Source organism: Lycium barbarum, chromosome 11 (assembly GCF_019175385.1).
Source record: "Lycium barbarum isolate Lr01 chromosome 11, ASM1917538v2, whole genome shotgun sequence".
Taxonomy (NCBI): Eukaryota; Viridiplantae; Streptophyta; class Magnoliopsida; order Solanales; family Solanaceae; genus Lycium; species Lycium barbarum.
In genome coordinates, this window is record NC_083347.1 from 11,441,515 (window position 1) to 11,455,143 (window position 13,629).

At 34.5% G+C, this 13,629-nt stretch overlaps 1 long non-coding RNA gene and 1 pseudogene across 1 annotated transcript; both read left to right on the forward strand.

Moving 5' to 3' along the window:
• LOC132619420 (cytochrome P450 CYP72A219-like) overlaps nucleotides 1-13,629 on the forward strand; it is a 58,780-nt pseudogene that overhangs the window by 11,956 nt on the left and 33,195 nt on the right.
• On the forward strand, nucleotides 4,221-6,986 carry LOC132618033 (uncharacterized). Its single transcript, XR_009573922.1, has 2 exons — nucleotides 4,221-4,793; nucleotides 6,609-6,986. It is a non-coding gene; the product is annotated as an uncharacterized LOC132618033 (long non-coding RNA).

Here is a 13,629-nt window from a genome sequence, read left to right on the forward strand (position 1 = left end):
GAGGCATAAATCCATAAAAGCTCTGGTCACTTCTCGAACAATTCTATCAAACATCTCAATCACAGAGAGAAAATCTCCTATGCCAAGCATCATAATCAGGGACCAAAAGCGCTATTTTCCCTTTTCTAATAAATACTCCTATTATTTCCGAAAGATAAAACAAGATTCATTGTCTTATTTCATCAAACAAGATTCATTGTCTTATTTCCTTTTGTCAAACATTCAAAAGAAATTTGTCCTAAAAAGAAGAGCCTGGAACTTTTTTAACCCAAAAAATAATTTTTGGAACCAAACTAATCCTTTTAAAAAAAACCAAACTAGGCTTCACGCACAGAATTTGTACGTGAAAGGACCAAACTGTAACTTTTTGAGTTTGGTCCTTTCACGCACAGATTCTGTGCGTGAAAGGGGGTACTTTTTTTCCCCCCCTTTTTTTAAGCTATCAAAATCACGTTTTTTTTTTCATACTCTGAGCAAAGATTAGTCATGTTTTAAAACCCCGAAATATTAATATTTTATATAAAACTTAATATATTTTTTTGCGTACAATAACGTCGGCTCATTACATCAAGTATACCTAAACGTTTGGATTGTCGTTTTAGGGGTTGTAGAGTGCCTCGAAGTAAGTTTTGTTTGCTTGGAAACTTGTCATCTTTGTTCTTTGGAAATCAAACTCAAAATTAAGCTTTTTTTAGTACTTTGACTGAAGATTAGTCACGTTTCAAAACACCGGAATATAAATATTTTATATAGAACTTCATACTTTTTTTAGCATAAAATAATGTCGGCTCATTACATCAAGTTTACATATATGTTTGGATCGTCGTTTTAGGAGTTGTAAAGTGCCTCGAAGTAAGTTTGGAAACTTGTTATCTTTAAGTTTTTTTTCGTACTTTGACCGAAGATTAGTCACGTTTCAAAACGTCAGAATATAAATATTTTATATAGAACTTAATACTTTTTTTAGCGTACAATAATATCGGCTCATTACATCAAGTATACATATGCCTCTCACTCACGTAAATTAAAAATAAGGATGGGAGCATAGGTAGAAAACTAGTTGTAAATTGTTGAAACTTTAAATGGTCATAACTTTGCACTCGGATGTCCGATTTACGCGATTTTTTTTACCCAGGGTATTTTTTCGAGATCTACGCGGACAAACTGCCGTTTGGCCTAGCCGATTTTCGAAAAAACGCCCGTTATCCCATTCAATTTGAATTTTGTCCCAAATTTGTGCAAAAATTTCATTTTTTAGTAAAAATTTAATGATAAAAAATCTATTTCGAGATACTAATCCCGTGGTAATGATGTTTTGAATGTCAATTTCGAGGTTCGAAATTCAATTTATGAAAACGAGTTAGATAGCATTAGTGAACATTATAAAAAATAAAAAGTGTCTACTTTGTTGCTTTCACCAATTTGGCTTGGTGGTTTAGCCTCTTTTTTTTACTACTTCTTTTTTATGCCAACAACATGGGATCAAACCTTGGTGGGAGCATTGAATGAGATATATTATACCTTGATTGAACCTCTCGTATTTGATGAATTATTTTTTAATATAATATTTTTATTTCAAAACACTTAAATCAAAACCCTATAAAATATGACACTTAGATCTAAAAATGATAAGTTTCCAAGCAAACAAAACTTACTTCGGGGCTCTACAACCCCTAAAACGACAATCCAAACGTTTAGGTATACTTAATGTAATGAGCCGACGTTATTTTACGCAAAAAAATATATTAAGTTCTATATAAAATATTTATATTTTGGGGTTTTGAAACATGACTAATCTTTGCCCAAAGTATGAAAAAAAACGTGATTTTTGATAGCTTAAAAAAAGGGGGGAAAAAGTACCTCCTTTCTGTGCGTGAAGCCTAGTTTTTTTTTTTTTTTTTAAAGGGTTAGTTTGATTTCAAAAGTTATTTTTTTAAAGAGTTAGAAAATCTCCTATGCCAAGCATCATAATCAGGGACCAAAAGCGCTATTTTCCCTTTTCTAATAAATACTCCTATTATTTCCGAAAGATAAAACAAGATTCATTGTCTTATTTCATAAAACAAGATTCATTGTCTTATTTCCTTTTGTCTAACATTCAAAAGAAATTTGTCCTAAAAAGAGGGTTTGTTGTATTCTCTAAGTTGATTACAATTCAATGGCTACTCGCTGCCACGTTTTTGAATTTTTTTTTAAAAAAATTATTAACTGCTGGACAACCGAGCCCAACTTTCCCGGCCCAGTCCCCCTAGACCCCCACCCCCGTTTCCAAATCTAGGCGGTTATTTTTTTATAGAAAATAACTTAATTAATCTTAATATTTCTACTATATAGAAGCATGGGTTTTGCCCACGCTTCCTCATCAGTCACCCCTAAAAAAAAAATTTAAAAAAAAGGTGAGCTTCATACTAAAAACACCAAGCAATATTAAAAAAAAAAAAAAAAAGGAAAACAAGTGGACCCCACCATCTCCAAACTCATGTAAAAAAAAAAAAGTGGATCCCACATTAAAAAAATAAGCAATAAAAAAATAAAATAAAAAACGTGCACCCCTTATTAAAAAATCAAACAATATTCATGTAATTCCCAAAGTATCCCCATTGAGTCAATAATGGTGGATCCATTGCCACATGCGTATCAACTCATTAGTGGGAACAAATGAAATTATTTCTTCAAAAGGTTAAGTAGTCAAACCATACAATTTCCTTTCTTTTCTTATATTAGCCTGAGATCTAATCTAGATATTTAACTGTTATATTTACTATTCCGCCATGTCATTTATTTGTTATGTTTACTAAATAAATATACTTAAAATATTTATATTTTAAAATAAGATAGAATTTAATTACTTTTCATTCTTACTCTAATAAATGTGAAAAGAGATTAATATCATAAAAGAAAAAATAATATTAAATGGAGATAAAATAATTAATAAGGTAAATTAGTCAAATTATAATTCTAATTGACGTTTCCTTAAAAAATCATGCAAAAAACAACATGACAAGTAAAATGAGTTAAACCAAGAATATTTATCAAAAATTAAAAAATAGTAGTTCTTCGTTGTTGACACTCAATTTTGACCCTCCCTCTTCCAGTTCACTTCCTCGAGCTTCTCAGTTTATTAATAAACTAAATACTTCCTACAATTCACTATTGATACTTTTACTATTAATAGACATCTTTATTTTATTATTACATCTATAATTATCTTATTACTGATCTTACATTATTACTAATTTATCACTTGCTAATAAAAAAATATAACTCAGATGACATTTTATTACTATTACTAGTAAGATTATAATACTAAATTATAACCTATTTACTCTAGTTATTAAATTTATTATCCTAGTATTTTAATGATATAAAGAAGCACATGGAATGCTTTGAAGAAAGAAAAACACCAAAGTTCAGCCATTTAAGCCCATTGCTGCACCTAGTTAAATAGCCAAAAACCCAAACGACCAGCCCAAAACGCAACCCAAATCTATCCAAAGTAAGCCCAAGACATAGCAGCCCATGTATATGTGTTGACACCCAATTTTGTCCCTCTTTTATTTTATTCACTCGGGCATCTAAATTTATTGACGAGCTAAATACTTTATTTTCACTACTATTATTTTCACTACTTTTATTTTCAACATCACGAGCATTACTTTGTCACAAATTTTTAAATATTCGTCATCGTTCCATTTTTTTTCGGGTTTAGAATCGTTAAAATTAATTACAAGACAACACTTTGTTAAATCCTTATTTTCTACATATTAATTATTAATTGTCTTTACATAGTATATATTGTACTAGTTACTAAATTAGAAACCCAAGAATAATTAAATAGAGGAGGAAGAATCAACAATTTTCACCTCATAAGCAATTGCTCGGAAGTATATCAATGTTGGACTCATTTTGAAGCTCGTATTTTAAAACAACGTATTATAATTTTTATTTCATCAAAATATTATTTTACAAGGGGTAAATTCTTGATAATAGCTATCTACCCCCAAAAGAAAAAAAAAAGAAAAAAAAAAAAAAAGAAAGAAAACTTTGCATTTGTATTCCTCTTTCCACGCCACACATCTCCCCATAATCTGATTTCTTTTTCCCCTTTTCTTTAATGGGCTCCACATATTTTTTTTTTTTTACTACATCTCAACATCTAACCTAATTTCTCTTTCTCTTTTCCCTAAAACCCTTCAGCCGCCCCCCCCCCCCCCCCCTTTCTTTATTTTCCCTCTCTCTCCCTCACGTTCCCTTCCTCCCTCTTTTCCCTCATTCTCGCCTCATCTCCCTCACCCCCACCCTTTTCAGCTCTCTCTCTTTCTCTTCTTCATCTCAATACCGCCGCACCCCCCTACCCTACACTCCCCACTTGTTCCCCCCGCTCCTCTTTCATCATCACCTACGCTCCCCTCCGCTCCTCTCTTTCCTCACTCTATAAAGGAGAGGAGCAAAATCTGATTAAGGGGGGAATCGGAGTTTTAAAAGAAAAAAAAAAAAAGAGATCGAACAAGATCTAGAATCCAAAGATTCCTCCTACAAAAAACATAAGCTTACACTGTGAAAGGATCATTTCATCGTTTTCAGAAAATACACCGCTGTTTTTCCAGACTGGCTTTCCTTTTCCGGCGAACTTTAGCCGCGACAAAGGGTTTCTCAAAAAATTTAATTTGATTTCTCCGGTTTAAAACTTTCTGCTGCGGATTTGTTGAGTTTAGAACTCAAAAGAATTTGAGTTCATCTGTTCGAAACATAGATTCGAGACCCCGACGCCTCGTTCACTGCTCACAAAAAAGGTAGACCCTGATACATTTATTGCTTTTAATCTTTAGTTTCTGCTTTAGTTAAAATTCTGGCTCATTTCTGTCTTCGTTGTAGTAGCTAGGTAATTTCTCGGTTTTCCTGTTATTTGCTTGATGTTTGAGTGCTGTTAGGATAGGGTGTTAATCGCCAAATAGTGAATTTTGAAAGATGTCACTGTGATTTGGGTGTTTAGATTAAATTTCCAGGATTTAGAATCCATTTAGAGTCAAATATACATAGGATATACTATCGGGTTAACAAGATAAGAAGGAGATATACATGCGATATACACACCTGATATGTATATTTTAGGTATATTGTGTATATGGTTAAAACAGTTCTAAACTATCCCTCTTTACCCTATTTGTTCTAAGTAATATACCCTGCGATGAATGTAATATGCTTAGATTTAAATACGATAAAGTGATTATACTGCATTTCGACGTTGGTTGTTGAATTCTGTTTGATTCCAAATCTAGATTCTGAGTGTAGTTTCATCAACAGGGGTGTATTAGACCTTATTCCATTTTTCAGCTTCGGGTTGCAGTTTAGTAACTTAGCCGAGTTATGTATATTCATGTTTAATTAGTTTAATCGCGGTTCTAATAATGTTCGTGTGTTCGCGGCTTGGTTTAATTTTTTTTCAGTTCAGTAGTTAACAGTCTTACATGTTTATGTTTCCAGCTGGTGTGTTATAATTTCAGTTTGTAAGTGTTCATGTGTTCATATATGCTTGTCGTTTCAATCAGTTTAGTTTGTTTATGGGTGTTCAGTCGTTAGTGAATCTAGCTTTGGTTAGTAGCTTGATAGGATTCGTGTAGGTTCGTGTTTGCTACTTGTTTAAAGTTTAACATGGCTTGATTGATTTAATTCTGTAAGCATCTTAGTATTACGCAGATTTGGTGTGCGAATTAAGAAGTATGAATCCTTTGCAGCTTTTAGTACTCTTTCTATCGGTTCAAAAACGATTTAGTTTAAGAAGACACTAAAAGTATGGGCTATTAGATAGCATGATCTAATCTTCGGATGCATATGCATTTTTGATTTACATTCTTGTTTAGAACCTGTCCCCTTATTCGAACATGAGTAATTATACACCTAATTTGAAAATGGAGGATTATTTTGGATTCAATTTGTTTAGCGTACGTCTGTTCAGAACTGTGTGTGCCCATTAAATTGAATATCAATGTTGTTTTGCTCTTTTAAGTTGAGGCCATAAGTCTGTATTTATTGAATGGGAAATTCGTGCCAATAATATATTGTTCTGTTTCTGCTGGAATAAGTAAAGGAATGGTTTTAACCCATTGTGTCTTTTCTTGCTTTCATCACCTGTCCATATACTCTGATCTCTGTGTGGTCGGTTTAGTCAAAATTAGCTTGTGAGCATTTTGCTGCATTGCTGGGTTAAAATCTTGATTATATATGTGGAATACATGAGATATACATGGCTGATATACACTTAGGTGTATATGAGAAGGTATACTACGTATATCATTAGAGAGATTCATGTTACAGGCCTTATAAACATTATCGCAGGTTGGTTGCATTTATCCTCCTTTCACTGCCTTAATAATACTTGGGACTGCTCCCCCTCCTTTATGTTTAAGCTTGTTCTTTTTTTTTTCTTGCATTTACTATCGGAATTGGACCATGTTTTGTCACGTGAATTAACAAAAATAAAAATCAGTAACTATGCGTTCATTAAATGTTATGTGTGAATTTAAAACCATGAATATTCGTGGGTAAGTTTCCTTGTCGCTAATCTTTATCTTTTTCTTTACATGTACACATCGGAGAAAAAAAAACAGAGTCCTAATTCGGGACTCATCGTCTTCCATATCCGGTGTTGGGCTAAAAGTCCAGCATAATTTCGCTCGAGTCACCCCCATCAGCAACAGTCCGCAACATTTATTTTCGCTGGGCCGAAGCCCAATAGCAGTGGACAGTGTCAATCCTTAATGAATGGGCCGAACCCACTCATTCTTTACTCTCTTCCTTATTTTTATTATTGTGTATTTTATTTGCTTTGTATGACTAACATTTTATTTTGTCTTACTAGATTAGGTGAACCGTAGTGAAGTTAATGAAATTAATGGGTTTGATTTTAGTAAAAAATGGGTAGGAAGAACCAATGATTAATTTCATAAGTTTCATCTTCCTCTTTTATGGTAAAATTACTTATAGCATCTATACCGTTATATTTTCTACTATTGGAATAATTGATTTGCAAAATGGCATGAAGATATATATTAAATCACGGGAATCATGTTATTCTCATGAACTTTCCAGACATCAATATATTAATACCTAAATATTAATCCAAGTGTATTTTTATAAACATTTTCAAGATTTATCCAATTATACATATTGTTAACCAAAATTGGTTAAATAAAGAGTGATAAAAAATATAGAAAGAAATTCATGGACTTTTCATCATATTTAAGAACATAAGTCCAGGCATTTTTATATCATCATATTCATGTAATATCATTTTTACTTAAAGATCACTTTTGTCAAACTATCCTTTAAAAGGCTATTATTCATAAGCAAATCATTCTATTTTTACCAATCTTATTTTTGAATGACATTATTATATTTTTCATTTAAGGCCTTAGCAATATCTTTCAGTCTCATTTAACATTTAGAATCTTCTTTTACGCAAATTATTATGTTTTCTATAAGTATTACTTTAAACAATACTATTATACTTTTATTTAAAACTTTAACAACATTTATAAGTGCTATTTCAAAATAGCATTAAAAGTACTCTTTTTATACAAATTATTATTTTTCTACAAGTTCTATTTTAAATGACATTCTTTCATGTCTATCTATAACTTTAGCCATACTTAAAAAGCTACTTTCTTTTTTCCATAATACTATATTTACATTTAGCCTAATTAATTGTAAGTCCGGTCGGTTAGCCATTGTTAATGGGTGCCTAATACCTTCCCTTTAGACTAATTGAACCCTTATCCAGAATCTTAAGTTTCGCAGACCTTAAACAGAGTTAACTTTAGAAAATAACTTTAATAAACTTTAGGTGTCCTAATTCACCATAAATAATTAGGTGGCGATTCCTTAAAACAAATAAACAAAACAGGAATCTCCAATATGTCATACTTCTAATTTAACTCCGGGGTTAAAAAGGGGGTGTGACAATATGTATTCTAGGTCTTTATCAAATAACAAAAATACCAAACTACCCTTCATTTAAATCTACTTAGCTTCTTTGTCCATCTCCTTCACGTGAGTTTTGACCAAAAATTGAAAAGCTTTCCCCTTCTTCTCACTTTCTCTTTATCTTTTTGTTGCAGCAGATGTGTTTCCCCATTTTTGGTGATAGCAACGTTCATCATCAGCACTAACAAAGCTGCCCCGTTCTTGTCTTCTTGCCACTATTCTGTCCGTTTAGAAGCCCCCAACCCGTGACACTCTGGGGAGGAAATTTTGAATTTCAAAGTCTCAAGAACCCTACAACTTTTCATATATAAATATCTCTCTAACTCCACAGCAAAAGGTCCATTTTAGGAACAACCTGGAAATCTTACCACACTCAACATTTTCATCCTTTGATTACTACTTCAAACCTAGAATCATTTAAACTTTTCATTCTATTTCGGCGGACTTTAGCCACAACAAAGATTTTCGAACTCATTTGTGTTGAGGTTCGGATCTATTCATAACGAGAGAGTAGATTCAAGGCTGCCGACGCCCTACGTTCACTGCACCACAAAGAGATAATATTCGACCTTGCTCTTCTCTCATTTCTGTCCAAACATCGTATTCTGTTGTAGGAAGATCATGACTTAAAATTTCGATGAGTTCTGAAATATTCATATAAGTATGCATCTTAGTAGTCGTTTTTAGGCGTCTAAATGCTTCTCCTATGTTTGAACTTTGCTGAATAAGAAACGTGTTTTCTCTGTTTGAAATATAGCATTAAATACTTGTCGGGAATTTTCCTTCATATATTCTGGATGTGATCTTTATATTTAAGTTCAGTTAGAAAAATGATTTGAGCATTTAAGTAATGTAGTTAAACTAAAGTTAAACCAAGTTCTTAACAATGTGTTCATAGGCTAAATCTTGAATTTGACAATCTGTAATGTTCAATGTGGCTCTGGAATTCACCTAAGTTCGTGTTCCATATTTACCACTTTGGAGTTTAGAGACTAAGTTACAAATACTTGCTTTAATGATCGAAAATGAACAGGATAAACAAAACAAAAAAAAACTACTTTGAGTTCTCTGGAGTTTAGTTTATTCATTGAAGCCAAAGTTTTTTTTTCATTTCCTGTTTCTCTTTGAATCTTGTTAGACATTTGCGGGTCACATTATAATGGTTTTATCTCGTCTATTTATTTTCCATATCCAAATCTGCTTCTCATTCTAATCTTTTTCCTTCTTCTTTTTTTACTTTGTTTCGCATGTACACCGGAGCCGAAGAGTTTCATTTGAAACTCAACGATGCCTCGCAAAGGAGTCTGCATTACCTCTCCATTCCTCGCCATTTATTTCCCTCGCTCCCTCCTAAATGCATCCGAACAAAGAAACGAAAGAGGAGCAAGGCGAAATTCTGAGTTTTAGTGCAAGTTGTCCGCTACATATTCTTTATATTCTAGTTGCACAAAAACCGTCGAAACTCGGCGGAATGTGCCATTGATTTGCTTCGTTATATATTTGCTGGTGTGATTTGAAACTTTTAATTATTCATTAGTTGTTAGGACCCATGACTAACATAGGATTAATAACAAGGTTATTTTCAATCATTTAAGTGCTTCTCGGACTTAGTAAGCTACTTCATTATCTATTTTATGACGCCAGTTTTTTTAAAGATTTTAAAATTTGTGCTTTAATCATCATTGGATGTCTTACTGATTTTTGGCTAATATACTCAAGATTTTTATCAACTTTAAAAATCAGCTTCTAAACAATACCTTACCAGCTAAAATCACATTATTGATGTTGTACATTTATATCCCTTGCCCAGTTAGAAATATTTTCAAAAGTGAATGCAATATTACAAGTTTTACGTTAATCACTGCCTATTGTTTTCAACATTTTGTTTTAAAAAGAGATAATTCAAATATAGTCAATAGACATTTATATATTTTAAACAACCCTTCAGCATATTCAGCACATAGGCTAATTAATTTAAGTCCGGTCGGTTAACCATTGTTAATGGGTCTTAAAGGGTGCTTAATACCTTCTCTTTAGATTAATTGAGCCCTTACCTAGAATCTTTTGGTTTCGCAGACCATAAACGGAGTTAACTTTAGACAATAATTTTAGTAAATTTTAGGTGTCCTAATTCACCATAAATAATTAGATGGCGACTCCTTAACTTTAATTAACCCCGGAATTACCGGAATGTTGTAAACCATTTTGACTTTGGTTAAAATGGGGTATAATAACTTTGCGACTCTACTGGAGACTTACTTAGGTTCTTACCATAACAGACTTAGTTTAAATAGGCTTTGTGTGCTTTTTTTAATTACTTTATTTATTGTTAACGGTTTTTACTTGCTATTAATTGTTTGTTTGATATAAATTGTATGTGTTACTATTTTGATATAAACTGTCATTCTGTTTCACTTTTCTCCACTTCTGGAAATTCACACTATCACACGTACATGCGAGGTGTGTTTTGCGCACCCGCAAATTTATTTCAAAAGCCCAAATTTTAGGAGAGTTGGCATATGCGTGGGGTGTCCGAATTTTTCGTGTGACCGCGTAGCCTTCTCACTCTTGTTGTCCGCTCGGGAACCCTGTGTCTAGTGAGCCCACTCTTAGTCAACCTAGCGTAGAGCTAAACCAACACCCTTTATTAGGAGCATACATTTCATGACCTAGGAGGTTTAATACCCATGGTGTATTAAGCCCATTAGATGACTTTACCCAAACGTCCAAGTGGGTCCACAACCCCAAGTGACACTATTCATACTTTATGTGCATGTTCGGAGGATAATTGTGCCTAAATATTGACTATTTGCTCTAACTAATTAAACTTTAGGAGGGAGGGAATGACTAACCTTTCTATGAAAGGAATGGATTTTACATTGGAGTATGTATGTGATCAATAACTGATGAGAACCAAGGACATCAAAAAATGGAGCCAGAAATTTAGACATGACAAATTGTATTTATTTTGCTTAGGTTAGGAAGTGTTTTATGTTGTATTCATTTGATATGTAATAAATATTACACCACGTTTGTACTTTATTTTTGGGAAATAGAATTTGTTTAATTAGCCAAGAGCAATGGGATGACGTATCATGGCACATTTTACCCTTCCAACAGACGTTAGGCCTACTTCCGGCACAAAGAGGTCACATGCATATTAGGACGTGTTATTGTTTTTTGATATACTTGTTTACATTTTGCTAGACAACTTATTTGCCTTTATTTGATGAATTATTTGCTACATGACTTATTTGACTCTATGTGATTATGACTTTACTTAGATATTTTAATATGAGACTAATATCATTTGCATTTTATGTTTCTTCCTGTTTATTTTTTATTCCCAAAAGAGTTGATTCGTGTTGACATTCGAACTGGCCGACCATCCTTACTTCACAAGGTTAAAGACGTTAGTATTACCTCGACGTAGTTGGGTCGTTCAAGGAAGGAAAACTACTATGTCTGATCCAGCTGCATCTATTTCAACTGGTTTGGAAAACATCGTGATCTCTAGTGATCCTCCCGAGACTTCCGAACATAGAACTACTATTCAACATGATGAACATATCGCCCGCCTGACTCAAGAGATTGAGGATCTACGTGGAGAGATGAATCGGGTTAGGGACTTGACCAATTTGTCCATCACACTCCAAAGTCCACCTCCTGAACCTAGAAATGTCGCACCAAACCCACCTCGTTTTCCATCACTTGAATCTCCAGTTCCTGAACATTTCCCTCCACAAAATAATGCACCTACCAACAACAAATTACCTCCAATCACCCTCGCAAATCCATCATCCGTCTATACTCCTCCCCAAAGTCGACCACTCACCTACACTACCTATGCTACTCCTAATCCACCACCCGTCAAGCCACCAAGTCAATCGCTAGTTCACACTCTTTATGTTCCTTTATCCACTAACACTAATCCACCACCTACAACTACTCCTCTAAATCCACCAAACCAACTACCTATAAATACCACTTATAACACACCACCTCCAATCCAAAATACTACCACCGTCCAAACTTATCCAACCCAGCATATACAAGGGGCACATTTTGCCACTCCTAATGCGCAATATGTTCCTCCAGTATATACATCGGAACCACAAGCCTTTACCAACCTAATGATGGCCAGGTTCCAACCCGAGGTGGATCAATATGAGGAAATGGAAAAGGATGCAAAAGCAAGGGCAGATGATATGTTGTTAAAAGAGATCCACATTCTTAAAGAAGCAATGAGAAACCTTCAAGTTGCTAGGGGAAGCAAGAGTGTAGAATATGAAGATCTGTGTGTTCAGCCTGACGTTGATTTGCCCGTAGACTACAAGCCGCCGAAATTTGATACATTTAATGGAACAGGCGACCCTCATACGTATTTAAGGGCTTATTGTGACAAACTGGTTAAAGTAGGTAGAGATCAGAATATAAGGATGAAGCTATTCATAAGAAGCTTATCTGGTGAGGCTCTTACTTGGTATACGCAATAAGATATCCGTAAATGGTGTGGTTGGAGTGATATGGCATAAGACTTCATGGACCGATTCAGTTTCAATACCAATATCACACCAGATAGATTCTACATGACTAAGGTAACCAAGAAGTCAACTGAGTCGTTCCGCGAGTATGCGCTATGTTGGAGGTCAGAAGCAGCCAGGGTTCAACCCCCGATGAGTGATAGAGAAATGACTGCTACCTTCATTGAATGCCAAGCTGGCATATACTATGAGAAAATTATAGGCATGATGGGACAAAAGTTCACAGAAGTTGTCAGAATGGGAGAAGCCTTAGAAGAAGGAATCAAATCGGGAAAAATTCAAGATCTCACTGCCTTGTAAGCTACAAGCAAAGCTATTCAATTTGGTTCTATCAGCGGGACCAAAAAGAAGAAAGAAGATGTAGCTGCAGTCATGAATATCCAAGGACGTAAGCCAAGCCAAGCCATTACATACCTTAACCATCCACAACAACCTTTCTACCGTTACCAATATGTTGAACCCTACCAAGCTCCACCAACTCCTTACCCTGTCTACAACGCCCAAGAAAACTAATACCAACCTCTAGCCCCTGTCTACCAAAACCCACGTCCATACCAACCCATTCAAGCTCCAACTTACCAAAATCGACCACATGCTACACCTAAAGCCCGTTCAAACCCTGAAATCAGAAAGACTCGCAACTACACCTGATTTGCCGAACCTTTGGCTCAATTATTTGAAAGATTGAAAATAGCAGGCGTGATACAACCAATTGAAGGGAAAATTCCGGATCCTATTCCGAGATGGTTTGATGGTTCCAAGCGTTGTGCATATCATTCTGGAGTTGCTGGGCACGATACCGAAGATTGCTATGGTCTCAAAAACAAGATCGAAGCCTTAATCAAGGAAGGGGCAATTTAACTTACTGGGGCTCAGCACAATGTGGACAAAAACCCTCTACCTACTCACGAAAATGCTAATGTGAACATGATAACTATTGAGGAAGATTGGGATTTGAAAGAAACCATCATGTCAATTGGAAAGGTGGAAAGGGGCACGTCATTAACCTTTGTCGCTCCCGTGGAAACAGTCCAAAGACAAGAACCAATGAAGGTTACTACTCGCAATACCGAGACACCGACCATCTGGGGTGCTGAACCAG